The sequence below is a fragment of the Telopea speciosissima genome, chromosome 3 (assembly GCF_018873765.1).
Source record: "Telopea speciosissima isolate NSW1024214 ecotype Mountain lineage chromosome 3, Tspe_v1, whole genome shotgun sequence".
In the NCBI taxonomy this organism is placed as follows: domain Eukaryota; kingdom Viridiplantae; phylum Streptophyta; class Magnoliopsida; order Proteales; family Proteaceae; genus Telopea; species Telopea speciosissima.
Window position 1 is genome coordinate 47,713,711 of NC_057918.1, and position 15,733 is coordinate 47,729,443.

Here is a 15,733-nt window from a genome sequence, read left to right on the forward strand (position 1 = left end):
ATTAGTTTATGCTTTTAAGATTATAAAGCATTGTTTGCATTAGCCTAGACTGTACTTAGGTTGTGCAAGGATCCTCTTATCCTTAAAAGATCCAGATACTCTTGTCCTTAAAAGATTGGGATCCTCTTATCCCGTAGAAAAAGATTGTAAAGGTGTTCTTTCTACCTACTATACTGAAAGGAAGTAACTAGTGAAATTCTCTCAAGGTTGAGAGAAGTGGACGTAGGCTAAGTTTAGCCGAACCACTATAAATTTTGTGTGTCCTTTATTTGCGCATTTTATCTCTATCTATCTTGTTTATATTCAAGAAAATTTTAAAAAGGACAACGTTTCACTACTGATAACCTATTCATCCCCCCTCTAGGTTATCCAACGTTTGGTATCAGAGAGGGAGCTCATTTTACTTGAGACTTAAAGATCTATGGGATCGCATTACACCAATCCTCTTGAGGGACTGAATGTCTCTAGACCTCCCTTGTTCAATGGAGATAATTTTTTATATTGGAAGATTAGATTCAGGAACTTTACATGTGCCTATAATCTTGAGGTTTGGCATGTAATTGAACATGAACCCTATTCCTTTACTAAGATTGTAGAAGGTGAAAGTGTTCTTAAGGAAACCTTTGAATTAACTCCTGCTGAAAATGAAAAAATTCAATATAATTTCAAGACTATCACCTTCCTACAATATGCCTTGACTAATTTCGAATTTAATAAAATAGCCATGTGTGAAACGGCTAAAGAGATTTGGGATACACTTGTGGTTTCATATGAAGGGACTTCACAAGTGAAGGAATCCAAAATTGATAAACTAGTACATGAATATGAATTGTTTAAAATGTTAGAAAATGAAAGTATTTCAAGTATATTTTTACGTTTTACTAACATTACCAATAAGTTGAAAGGCTTGGGTAAAACATACACCCAGTCCGAAAATATAAGAAAAATTCTTAGGTCACTTCCCCCTAGGTGGAGACCGAAAGTCACAGCAATAAAAGAAGCAAAGGATCTAGACAAAGTGAGCCTAGATGAATTGCTAGGATCTTTACTCACTCACGAGGTCGAGCTAAATGAAGACGAAAGATGGTCAGAAGTAAAAGAACCAAAGAAGAAGTCTATAGCTCTCAAGACCACCAATGCATCTGATGAAGAGAGCAATGAAGAAGAGGACGTCACACTTTCAGAAAAAGAAATATCGCTTATTACAAAGAATTTCTAGAAATTCCTCAAAAAGAAAGGAGACAAATACTTCAATAAGGGACAAGCAATCAGTTTCTGATACAATTGACGGGTGCACCTCAGAAAGAGACAGCGATAGCAGCCACTCTTCACTACCAGGTCTGCTACAGACTCCAAAATCATGCCATGAACCTTAATACTGGATTCTCTAGTAATGATGCAGCCCTGTTAGTTCAGATTGGAGAGGACCGGATTCCTACTATCACTTATGTCCCTCGCCAGATCGATAGAGCAGCCCTGCTCAAACTCATTCCTGAGTCATGGATCACGGCTTACGAGTCTACTCATAATATCCCAGCTGCTACTCCACCTCTGACGGCTACAAACCCTATCTACAAGCCTCTTGAAGATGGCCGCACACTTGTCACATATCCAAAGCCTGCAGACATATGCTCTTTGATTCCTACGGCATCCCCAGTCTGGCTGGACGACATCGATGATCTCGAAGAAGATCCTCCACCTCCTCCCCCTCTAAAGTCAAAGAAGAAAAAGTGCCAGCCAGATTCTCTATGGCTCCGCTACCAAGCCGGCTGTCCAAATGTTGGACCACTTGGAGAAGATCGTGGCGAGATACCAATTTATAGTGGACTATGGCAATCACAAACCCTATTCTTTGGGTTGCTATTCTCCGCCACCACTCAATCTCCTCCACCGGTCACCCCTCATCGTAAACCGAGTTACCTCCGGCTCCGCCTTCCCCTCCAACGGATCCCCGTTGATGTTGTGGACTCGAGATCCGGCAGCCCATTCCTTATTTTATGGCTTCTAGTTCGAGAAGGGATCGCAGGAATTTCCCTCCGCTGCGACTATGAAGATGCTGATCGCGCCGCCACATATGGAAAGTCACTCCCCTAATGTCCTTGACAACATGGGCGAGATGGCTGCCAATTCCCACAGTTGAAGCACGACTTAAGCGGCGGCGAGAAAAATGCTTTGGTCCGAGAACCAATATACGAACAAGCTTCTTTCCTACCAAGAGCACCATACTCTTGCACTCCGCAGAATGAATCCGACATCCGTTACCTCAAAACACGGATTGAATCTCTCCACCAAGAGCTAATGACTATAGCTATGACGGTGAAAGATTCCTCATATGCCTCCTTTCTCATCTCTCGGTCGGGAAAAGGAAAAGAAACTGTTGGAAGAACAACTCAGGATGGCCTAGACTCAACCATTTCCATCCAGCCCTACTCTCTTCCCTGAATCATTCACAACCCCGATGTACCATAAGTATTCAACTCCACATAGTTTTTCCACTGCCATGTTTAAGGAGTTACAGGATCAACAGAGACATCTAGCTTCTCTCAAAGCCAGATCCCCGAAACCGAAGCTATCCCATACATCTTACCCTGTCTCTTCTCAACCTGTTTTCCAACCAACTCCTATTTCCCTGCAAAAACCCATGGTTCAACCTACTTTCCAACCTTTACCTGACCAAGATACAGGACCTCCTAGTTTTGTTCCTTGGGTTCCTCCCAGATCAAAACCTGATATCCCTGATTCAGCTTGTCCTGTTATTCCTCTTCCAGAGAATACTAACACCCTCAGTACATTCCTCACTCAGTTAACCCTGACTCCTCCCAAGGCCATACCTGTTTTGTCCATAGCCAAAGTTGCCTCTGTTACCTCCTTCTCGGACATAGACTCGTCCACTACCCGAGTCCTCTACGCCTACCAAACCCATCCCCGGTGCCGGATGCCTCCTAGGCTCCAATCGAACCCATTGTCCATAGGTGGATGAAGTTGATCTCGCACCACAACAGACCATCCCGAGCCGCCCTGCTGCTCCTCATATTCCCCCTCAGGCACCTATTCCTAGTCCTTTTGCCAATCAGGACCCCAAGCAGCTTTTCACCTTTGATGGTCTCTCTTTTCATAAATGGCCTGAGCGGATTTCGGAGTTTCATGCTTGGCTCACTGCAGAAATGTTAGTTCTTGGAGCCACGACGATGCTTGTTATTACCAAGTTCTTGGCCGTACCCATGGAACCCTCGGGGAATGGTTCATGGCCCTTGGTGGTTATCGGCAACTCCAGTGGACTCGATTCCTATTGATGTCTTCATCGCCCAATTGTACAATGAGATGATTGGACCCATTGAGAACAACAGACTCAAGGCCCGAGAAGAGTACTTCCAGATGAAGTGTTGCTCTTTTCAGAAGAATGATCTTGCTAAGCACTATACACGGATGTTGGACCGATTCTACATCCTTGGAGGACTGGATGACCAAAATATGAAGCAAGTGTTCCTCAATTCTTTCCTCGAACCTTTGGGAAAAGAGGCCATAAAATCCTTGCACCATTTTGGTCTCCAAATTGATCAAGCTCCTATCGGTCGTCTCTATCAAGAGATTCTTAGTGCTCTGCAGAAGTTGTGTGATCAACAAGTATTCTTCAAGCAATGGGAAAAGACCACGCATAGACTCACTGATGCGTGTGACACATCTCATCTTAAGATCAAGTGCAAAGACAAAGACTGTTCTTGTCCACCCAAGAAGAAGTCCCACTTTACCAAGCTCAGTTCTCGTCCAGAAAGGATCCCCAGGAAAAATGGAAATCACAGATCTCATCGGTTCAAACGTAAGCATCATAGGTCTCAGCAACAGCCCTATAAGTTCTTCAAACGAAAGAAATTTCGGCAGAAGACCTCTACCAAATGCTACGCATGTGGAAAAATTGGCCACTTTGCTCATAATTGTCCTGACAAAGCTAAGCAAGCCAAATTGATACATATGCTTGCCCCCTTTTCCATCACTGATGATCCAGATGCAGATGTTGAATCCCTCTACTCTGTCGATGATGACTTCTCCCTGGACTTACCGTTTGTCCTTGAAAATTGGGAAGCAGAAGGAGAAGACTTGGATGATACCTCTTCCTCACCCGACTCTGAGTCCGATGGATTTGACCCCATCTACCCGATAGCCTCTCCTTTGTCCTCTCTTAACCCTCCTAAGTCACCAGCTTTTGCCATCACTAAGATCCCACTTCCTCAAGCTAGCCTCTCCATATCTCCTACCATATGGGACCGTCCTATCAAAGTTATTGGCTACTTTGATACAGGTTGTTCCACAACCATATTAGCTCCCCATATCCTTCCCCCTGATTGTTGGAAACCTCACAAGCAGTTCTTCACTGCAGCCGATGGTCAAACCTTTTCGGTCAACCTCATCTCCAAACACCCTATCCGTTTCCAAATATTTCCCTCTCTTACCTTATATCATACAGTCCTAGGATCCTCTCTTCCGATCGTGATGCCCTTATTGGTTTTGACATCCTTTGTCGGTTACCCCACCTCCGATGGAGTATCCATGGTCTCACCACAAGAAGCATTTCATCCCTTGGACAATGTTCCTAATTTGCTACTAATCACTCCTATTGCGGATGTTAAAGCACAATTGTTCCTCCGTTGTGGTGCTTGAGAATCATGCGAGACTTCCTTACCAAGTGTGATCATCCCTCGGGCGAAGGAAGTTCTTCATCCGTCTCCCTTTCAAAAGAATGAGGATGCAAATCCTACCAAAGCCGCCACTACGGTATGAAGCTCGAACATCTCACGATTGCACAACAAGAAGTTGCCCTCCTAGAAGCATAAGGCCTAATAGAGAAGACATCTCCCCCTTGGGCTTGTGAAGCCTTCTATGTGAATAAAAGAGCTGAACAGAAGCGTGGCAAACTCAGACTTGTGATTAATTATCAGCCCCTCAATGCATTTCTGGCTGACGATAAATTCCCATTACCTACAAGACCTGCCCTTCTACTTCAACTTTCCAAGGCGACGATATTCAGTAAGTTTGATCTCAAAGCAGGATTTTGGCAGCTCGAAATTCATCCAGATGATAGGTCCAAAACTGGATTCTATATTCCCGGTGGTCACTTCCAGTGGATAGTTCTCCCCTTTGGTCTCAAGGTGGCTCCTTCCCTGTTCCAACAAGCTATGCTACAGGTCTATACTCCCATTCAAGAACATGCTTTGATCTATATAGATGACATACTCCTCTTCTCCGCTATAGAGGAAGATCATGCTCTTCTACTTCAGCAGTTCTTAGACATCACCATAGCCTATGGTATAATGCTCTCACCCACAAAAATGGAAGTTGCAGTCGACACTATTGACTTTCTCGGTGTTACTATATCTAAAGGACAATTCTAGCTACAGCCACATATTGGCTGTTCCCTCCTCGACTTCTCAGATGGCCCTTTCACTCAGCAAGAGTTGCAGCAGTTCCTCGGCATCATCAATTATATGACCGAGTTCTTACCACACCAGGTCCGGTTCACGCATCATCTTCACCGACTCCTCGGAAAGGATGCACCACCTGGTCCTCTGTTCATACCCAGCGGTCAAAGATCGGAAGCCCTGGCCGATCATTACCAACTCTGATCCCATCTACAGGACTTCGTATTCTACGATCGATGCCGATACCCAATGGGGTGCGGTTCTACTTGAAGAATCTCCAGACAAGTTACGACGTGTATGCGGATACCGTAGTGGCATGTTCAAACCAGTCGAACAACACTATCACTCCACATTCAAAGAGATTCTTGCAGTCCGTCGTGGAATTGAGAAATTCCAGTTATTCCTTATTGGCCATACATTCCAGATCGAGATGGATATGACCGCTTTCCCAAAGATGTTACAATTCAAGCAAAAGCAGCTCCCTGAATCTCAGCTACTACGATGGGCACAGTGGTTCTCACAATGGTCTTTCATGGTTCATCACATCAAAGGCAAAGATAATGTCCTTGCAGATTTCCTCTCTAGGACCAGGAAGAATCTACCATTATCTTCTTCCATCCCTGCCTTTTGCATGCCCCTCACCCTTGGAGCTTCCTCATCTTCTTCAGCTCCACCACAACCTGATCCACCGACCCACTCCTTGACCTCTTCTTACGGCCCTTCCATCTCTCTTGATAATATTTCCTTTGTACTCTCGGGACCAATAGCATCTCTACCTACCAGTCCGTTCTTATCTCTATGGTCCACAATAATGGCCTTAGTATGATTGGGTAGTCTGTCACCCAGGTTTCCCTTTCCTTACTCCTTTCACCATCAACCTGGCTCTCTTCGATAAAGAATGTGTCGTATTCTTACGGCACCTTCTTGCTGTTCACACATTGCTCTCACCTTCAACCGTCATACTCTCTATCACTATCTCGAGTACAGTCTCCACCATTTTCTCTAATCCTATTGGCACTATTTACTTTTGTCTCCAAAGACCTCGAGTGTCTAGCCCATTTTCTCCCCCTCTTTGCTCCCATACCTCAATGGCTTTTGTCCCTCTCTGCTCTTGATGACGACCCTTCGTCACCTATATTTTCCATCGACCACCTGATTTCATCCATCATCACTTGGTCACACCTCCCATCCTGGATCACAATCTTATTGCCTATGATCCGACCTTCTCTCTCCATGGCACCGATCGAAGACCTCTTTGTTCATCGTAATGACTTGAGGCTCACAAAGCGATGGTACGCCTTCATGACCACCATGTGCTCCTACAACCATATTGATCCTGCAACCCTACCAGCCTTGCCTTCTCCGCAGCACCGTACATGACTTGGGACGTCCAACAATGAATTATAGCACCTGTCATTTAGCGAATCATGGCGAACACCGAGTTCGAAGTAGACCATGCTAATGGACATGTTCATCCCTTACACCAGCTGATACCGACTTCAACACAGATTAGTGCCTGTCATTATCGGTTTTTTCGTTTTATCTTTTACTATTCCAGTCTGTCCTGTACTTACTTTTGTCAACGGAGTTGGTTTGTAAAGTCTTAAAGTAAGTAAAGTCTTATAGTAACTATGGTTTGTATTTAAAGTCTTAAAGTAACTATGGTTTGTCTTAAAGTCTTAAAGTAACTATGGTTTGTATTTAAAGTCTTAAAGTAACCTTGGTTAGTAACCTTGGTTTAGTTTGTTTGTATTTAGATGTTTCTCTATTTAAGCAGCTCGTCTGCTCTGTTGTAATCAAGTTCCGCAATGAATATGAAAACTCTGAATATGGTATCAAGAAAGATACTGTTTGCTATGAGTACAGAAAGCCCGGACACTTCAGACCTGAGTGCCCAAAAAGATAAGATAAGAAGAAAGCGTATGCCGCTGAAATCTCATGGGACTCAAGTGAAGAAGAAGTAGTGGGAGATTTTGATGAAGAGGTCACAAATCTAGCCCTCATGGCAACAAAAGAGGACATAGAGGTAAGTTCAGCCTATCTCACTTCTAATTCTAAATATAGTGATTCTATTGAAGAAATAGATACGGATGACATCGATGAGAATGATATTGAAAAGGGATTTGAAGCTCTCTATGAGGCTAGCTGTAAACTTGAAGCTTCAAACTCCTTTTTAGAGAAAGAAGTGATAGAGCTAAATAATAAAATAGATGGCCTTCGCATTTACATTGCCCAACTTGAAAGAGAAAGGAGGAGTTGACGTCGGCCTTACTTACCTTCACCAAGGGCCAAAGATCATTGGATAGTCTTCTTGGTACACCTCAAAAATCACCACAAGACAAGAAGGGATTAGGATAGAATGAGAAAATCCCATACCATGCCAAAGGTAAAGAAAAAGTGGTAGAGGGAAGAACATATCAAGGTCAAACGTCAACTTCTCATGCTCCCTCTTCAAGAAATCAAAGGTACAACAATCAAAGGTATAAAAATCAACACCATCATGCATTTCAATATACTTCTCCAAGAAGGAATAGGCCTCAAAAGGAATATATACCCCAAAGACCTCAAAGGCCTCAAAGACCTCAAAGGCCCAAAAGACCTCAAAGATTCCAAAGATAATTTCATAGACCTCAAGCTCCATACACAATGGAAAGAAGCTATAGACCTCAACCAAACCATAGGCCATTTATGAAGTATAACTCATATAGACCTTATGATCATCAAAGATTTCAAAGAGGTAGAAGGACTCAAAACTCCTTTGATTGGCAAAGATCACAAAGACAGAAAAGGGCACCATCTTCATTTGACATTTGTGACCCTAGGTACCAATGACCTAAGAACTATGTTTCAGACACAAACTATAGTCCTAAATACAAGATAGTTTGGGTACCTAAGGAATCTTTCAACTTTAACAACGGTGGACCCAATAGATTGTGGGGACCAATGCACGTGTAAACTTTATTTTGTAGGTATGCTTGAAGAGCAAAGGACAAGTTGAATGGTACATCGACAGTGGATGCTCCAAGCATATGATGACAAATACAAAGTTAATCACAAAGTTGAGAAAGTATGATGGAGGATGGGTGACCTTTGGAGATAATGGCAAAGGAAAGATAATTGGCATTGGAAACATCAATATAGGAGGTACTACCATTTCAAACGTCTATCTGGTAAACAAACTTGCCTACAACCTACTGAGTGTAAGTCAACTATGTAGTGTTGGATATAAAGTAAGTTTTGATGTTTCACATTGCTTAGTTATGGATATAAATAACAAAGTAGTATTGAAAGGAACTAGAAATAACAATATATATACTTGCATCATTGATGAAGCTAGTTCTAGCAATACTTGCTTAGTTTCCTATGAAGATTCAAGTGTTTGGCATAGAAAACTTGGACATATAAATATCAAGTTGATTCAATCAATAGCTTCCAAGGATCTTGTCCGAAACTTACCTAAACTAAAGTTTGACAAAAATCATTTTTGTGATGCATGCCAAAAGGGTAAACAAGTTAAAGTTTCTCACAAATCTAAGAACATTGTTTCAACTACTAGACCACTTGAACTTCTCCATTTAGATCTTTTTGGCCCTATCCCTACTCCAAGCTTAAGTGGAAAAGTATACACTTTTGTCATTGTTGATGATTATTCTAGATATACTTGGACTTCTTTTCTTAGACATAAAAATGAGGCTTTTGATGAATTTTTAAAACTGTGTAAGAAAATCTAAAACTAAAAGGGCTATTTGGTCACTACAATAAGAAGTGACCATTGTGGTGAGTTTGACAACTCAAACCAGTTTGAGAAATATTGTGATGATGAAGGCATCACTCATAATTTTTCTGCTCCTAGAACACCCCAATCCAATGGAGTTGTTGAAAGGAAAAATAGATCTCTTCAAGAGACTGTCCGGACTATGCTTAATAAATATTCTCTACCTAAATATTTTTGGGCTGAAGCTATGAATACTGCATGTTATGTTTTAAATCGTGTTTTGATTCAAAAAATCTTATCTAAAACACCCTATGAGTTATATTTTGAAAAGAAACCCAAAGTTGATTATTTTTAAATATTTGGATGTAAATGCTTCATTTTGAATACTAAAGACTCCAAAGGTAAATTTGATGAAAAAGCAGATGAATGCATTTTTCTTGGGTACTCTAGCAATAGCCGTGCTTATAGAGTATTCAACAAAAATACCTTAGTTGTAAAAGAATCTATGAACATTAGATTTGATATTTCTCCTCCAAAAGAAAAGTATAAACCTCTAGTTGATGAGGATGAGGATGAAATTTCTAAAAGGGTAGAGACTACTTCTTTAAATGAAGATTCCCCTATAGAAACATCTAAAGAAAACTCTTTCAAACTTCCTAAAGAAGTTAGACCAGTAAGAAATCATCCATTAGAACAAGTCATTGGTGACTTAGAATCAGGTGTTCAAACTAGGTCTAAACTTCAAAACACTTATAATTTTACTGCATTCCTATCTATGATAGAACCTAAGAACATAAAAGAAGCTCTATTGGATAGTGATTGAATTTTGGCCATACAAGAAGAACTCCATCAATTTGATAGAAATGATGTTTGGGAGCTTGTGCCAAAACCCAAAAACAAATCTATAATTGGAACAAAATGGGTGTTCAGAAATAAATTAGATGAAAATGGTATTGTAGTCAGAAATAAGGCTAAACTAGTGGCTCAAGGATATAATCAGCAAGAGGGAATCGATTTTGATGAAACTTATGCTCCTATTGCTAGGTTAGAAGCCATTAGAATGCTGCTAGCATTTGCCTGCTATAAAAACTTTAAACTTTTTCAAATGGATGTGAAAAGTGCTTTCTTGAATGGATTTATTGAAGAAGAAGTGTATGTCTCTCAACCTCCAGGTTTTGAAAACTCTTCTCATCCTGATCATGTCTTTAGATTAAAGAAAGCTTTGTATGGACTTAAACAGGCACTAAGAGTATGGTATGACAGATTGAAGACATTTCTGATTGAAAATGCTTATACCATTGGTAAGATAGATACTACATTGTTTGTTAAACGTAAGGGCTCAAATTTAATTATAGTGTAAATATATGTAGATGATATTATATTTGGTGCTACTGATGAATCTTTATGTATTGAATTTAGTAGTTGCATGAAAAGTGAGTTTGAAATGAGTTTAATGGGTGAACTCAACTTCTTTTTAGGTCTTCAAATCAAACAAACTAAAAAATGAAATTTTTATCAATCAATCAAAATATATCAAAGAGCTACAAAAGAAATTTGATAATAATTCCCAAGAGGCCTCTAACACTCCTATGAGTACCTCAATAACTCTCTCAAAAGATGAGAATAGAACCCCAGTTGATCCTACTCGTTATAGAGGTATGATTGAAGTCTGTTATACTTAACTGCTAGCAGACCAGATATCATGTTTAGTGTTTGTGCATGTGCAAGATTTCAGGCTAGTCCTATGCAATCACATTTAAGTGCAGTTAAAAGAATTCTTAAATATTTAAAAGGAACCATTGATATAGGGTTGTGGTATCCAATGCACAATGATTTTGAATTACTTAGCTTTTCTGACGTTGACTTTGCTGGTTGTCATATTGATAGCAAGAGTACGAGTGGTACCTGCCACTTTCTTGGATCTTGCCTCGTCTCTTGGTTCAGCAAGAAACAAAATTGTGTGGCACTCTCAACCACCTCAACTGAATACATTACAGCCGGCAGGTGCTGTGCCCAAATCCTTTGGATGCGTTAGACTCTTTAAGATTATGGACTCCAATTCAACCCCTCCAAAATTCTTTATGATAGCACTAGCGCTATCAATCTGAGCAAAAACCCTATTCTTTAATCTAGAGCAAAGCATATAGATATTTGACATCATTTTCTTCGAGACAGTGTCTAGAAGGGTGAAGTTGTTCTCGAACACATTGAGACCGAAAAGCAAGTCGCTGACATCTTCACCAAACCCTTGTCCGAAGAATGATTTTGCACTCTTCGACGAGAGTTAGGTATGTGCAATCCTTTTGATTGAGTCAAAATCCTTGAGTTTTGCCCAGATAGGTCTTACGATCAATTTCTGGGCCGGACCAGTTTAAAATTCAGGTTTTAGGTCATCCGGTCGACCGGATCGCGGACAGAATGGTTTTTTAAATCATTCCGTGGGTCATAATGCTCATTTCTTTTTCAATCAAACCCTTATCCTCCCTCTCCAAAATTTTTTCTTTTGAGTTCCTAGGGGAAAATTTAGCAAAACCCTTGTAGATTTTTGCAGTTTTGGTGATCCAAACTCATCTTCCCCATCAAATCTCTTGGTATTCCCTTCTTCTTCTCTAAAATCTCTTCAAAACCCCTATTTCTCCAAAACCCTTGCTCTCAATGGCTTCCAAAGGAGAATCCTCAAAAAAGAGAAAGACGGTTGTTTCAAAGAAGGATGCATATGATGGAACTTTGTTCATCTCTAAGGAGGCTTCGATTTGGTGGAAGCAATTTCAACTTAAGAAACTAATTAGGGAAAGGCTTGTAAGTATCACTGACCTCAACAACATTCTTCCTTGTGAGATTAATACTTTCTTTGAGATGCTGGGTTGGGATTCCATACTTTATCCCCAAGAGAAAGCCTATCCTAGACTTGTGCAACTGTTTTATTGCAATCTCCAAGTGGTTAGTGTTGAAGAGGACTATACCATCACATCTCTTGTTAAAGGAAAACATATCTCCTTTGACACTGTGGAACTAACCCAAATAATTGGAGTTGATGACTTTGGAGACCGCAAGTATCTCTGAACCAAAACTTCTCCTGAAGGGTTTATGAATGTGGATGAGGTTTATGGTGCAATTTTTAAGAACTATATGGGGGAAGCCAAGGGTCTCACAGCTATACACCTTGGAGACAATCCTAGAGTGGTAAATCTGATTTTGACCTACAATATCCTCCCTTTTGGTGGGCATAGAGATGTTGTTACCCGTTTCCAAGCCTATCTCATATGGTGCATTGCCAATACCCATCAAATCTGTCTTCCGTTTGAGATTATGAAAACAATGGAATTGGCTGCTGAGAGGGACTCCAAGGCAAGTCTTCCCTATAGTCGTCTCCTAACTGTTATCGTCCAGTATTTAGAAGTTGACCTCTCTGATGAAATTCCAACTTTAAATCCTACTGTAATTGATACTTCTACCTTGAAGAAGATGGCTATTCCTACTAGTGCATCTGATGCTCCTCCTCCTCCTCCTCCTCCTGGCCGTCAAGCTAGGCGCAAGTAAGCCTCTTCATCCATTATTGATAGTGATGCTTCTGATGATGATGATAGTGAGGATGAAGAATATGTGACTATGGATGAATTTGCTGAGTACCAGGAGAAGCTTGACTCCCGCCTTCAGGGATTTGATGATCAGTTTGCTGTACTTCGTGGAGACAATAAGGAGATCATGGCTCAGCTTCAGATGATCACTCAACATTTCCACATTTCTACCCCTCCTGTAGATGATTAGTGCTTTTCTTTATGATTTCTTTTAAAAAGACATTTTAGACACTTTGGATTGTAATATTTTAAACAATTGCTTTTACATTTGGGATGACTTTTACCTGCTGCACTTTTCTAGGGGGAGAGTGCTTTTGATTTGGACTATTTGATTTAGAACTTTAAAACTACATTATTTCTTTGATTTGGACTTTTATTATGTGGTTGACTTGTTTTGCATTAGTTGCAATCCTTTGTTTTTATATATGACTCACTATTGCAGGGGGAGCCTTCTCTATACCTTTTTGTTGTTGACAAAGGGAGAGAAGATATAATGATTATGATTTATTATATAATGATTTGGATATGGCTTGGATGCATTTGACTTATGATTATATGATTATGATGTATGATGTATGATTTGACTGCTTTAAAGTTTTGGATACTATGCTATATATCGCTACCAAATCATATGTTTGTCATCATCAAAAAGGGGGAGATTGTTGGGGAATTCTAACCCCACCTCCATAAGTGTTTTGATGATAACAAACATGTAGACATGGTCTTGTGAGTATGTTTATGTCAATAGGCTAATAAGTCACAAAACTGGAAGGCATAAAGTAAAAGACATTCAAGAGACCATTGAAATTCAAGACCTTGAAGACGTGACAAAGCTTGTCAAGCATAGAAGATATCAAAAGAACTTTTGAAGATTGAAGAACGTCACGTGAAGCTAGAAAGCTAAAGATGCTCGTGTGTACATACTTAGGCACTCACACATAAAGCATATGTGCAATTGCATTTGCATGAAATTAATGAAATAAGCATGTGCATCATTTAAGGACCTTAAGAGGTTATAACTGAACCCCCTATGACATTAGAATATGTTAAAATTGGTTGGAGAAAGTCCCGGACCAATCCCCACAGTCAACCTGTTAGAATCATGCCCTGATTGTGATCCGGTCTGAGTATCCGGTCGATCGGATCTCAGGGTGTGCATCGACCGGGCTTCACAGCAGCCTCATGGGTACGTTCCCATAAATGATTCGGTCGACCGGATCAAGTGGGACGATGATCCGGTCGACTGGGCATCGATCGGTTGCCATTTCAGCTTTCAAATGGCTAGTTTTTAACGGCTAGTTTCTTCAATGGCTATCATCCGATCGACTGGATCAATCTTCAGGTCGACCGGATTGGTAAAAAATAGATTCGTTAGAGCATATTTTGCACATGTTCTAAAGGCCATTAATAAGCCTATAAATAGAGAACATGTCAGTCCTTTTCACCTATCCACTATAATCCAAAATCTAACTTTTGAGAAGGGTACAAAGTGATTAATTGCTTTCATCATTGAAGTCTTATCTACAACTACTTCAATTAAGGTTTAACTTCAAGGCTTAAGGGATCTTCCCAAGCTTACTCTCTAAAGAATAATTCTTATAGAAGGTCTTCATTGTGTAAGCATTTTATTTGCATTATTCGGCACTTGCAAGGAGTACACATCACACTCCTTGCCTAGGTAATTCTACCTTTATTCTCTTTGTGATTAGTTTATGCTTTTAAGATTATAAAACATTGTTTACATTAGCCTAGACTGTACTTAGGTTGTGCAAGGATCCTTTTATCCTTAAAAGATTTGGATACTCTTGTCCTTAAAAGATTAGGATCCTCTTATCCCATAGAAAAAGATTGTAAATGTGTTCTTCCCACCTACTGTACTGAAAGGAAGTAACTAGTGAAATTCTCTCAAGGTTGAGAGGAGTAGACGTAGGCTAAGTTTAGCCGAACCACTATAAATTTTGTATGTTCTCTATTTACGTATTTTATCTCTATCTATCTTGTTTATATTCAAGAAAATTTTAAAAAGGACAACATTTCACTAGTGATAACCTATTCACCCCCCTCTAGGTTATCCAATAGACGTCACCACCAAAGTCCACGTCATCTTATCACTAAAAGGCCGGAGCATGGATATGTACCAGAGGGGCGTTATCCTAAAGAGATATAATTCTACTCGAACTCAAACATCAAGGGCCAATTGCCCAACATGTGAAGAACACACTTAGGGAACCTCTTCCGTACTAGGACTCTACGTCTCACAAGGAACACTTCCAAATACGACTCTACTACGTGATGATCTACCCTGCATAGCGCACTCATCACCCACCAGGACTCTCCACACCGCCACACTCAACTATAAATACTCAGGTATTCTACCCCATTAATCATCTTGAATTCCAGTAATTCATCTGTTGCTAAGAGAGATCTAACTTAGGCATCGGAGAGTTCTAGGCAGGAGCCACACCGGTTCTCCTTTGTCACTAACGTTCTTTTATGGGTTGCGACACTCGAAGGACCTATAAGCGATTTCCTGATGCAACAGATTGACGCCGTTTGTGGGAACGATGCTAGCCAATGTTTCTACTAGCTCGCTTCCCTAAGTACTCAATGGCACCACAGAAGAAAGTCGCTCCCTCTACCAATGCTACGAGGGAGAGGAATGAGACACCACAACCGGAGAGCTCTCGACAGAGAGCCGATCATCATGGACTTCAAAAGATGGGGAATTCGAAGAATGAGCACGCTGATGCAGTAGAGATAAACCTCAATGAGGAGATACCCAGGGAAACAATAGCTGACCCAAATGTGCCCGTGACAATGGGTCAGATTAATGACTTGCAGAGACAGATTCTCCAGGATCAAAGCCTTTTTCGGGATTATCTGAGGTAGCGGGAGACTTCCTGCAGGAGGGTGGCGCCACTGCCGAGGACAGAATCAATTCCTCGATAGGAGTGAAACTCTAGGAGGTCGCCCCATGAAGGTGAAAGAGCGAAGAGAGCTACGAGGCCCGCAGGTTCAGCCCATCC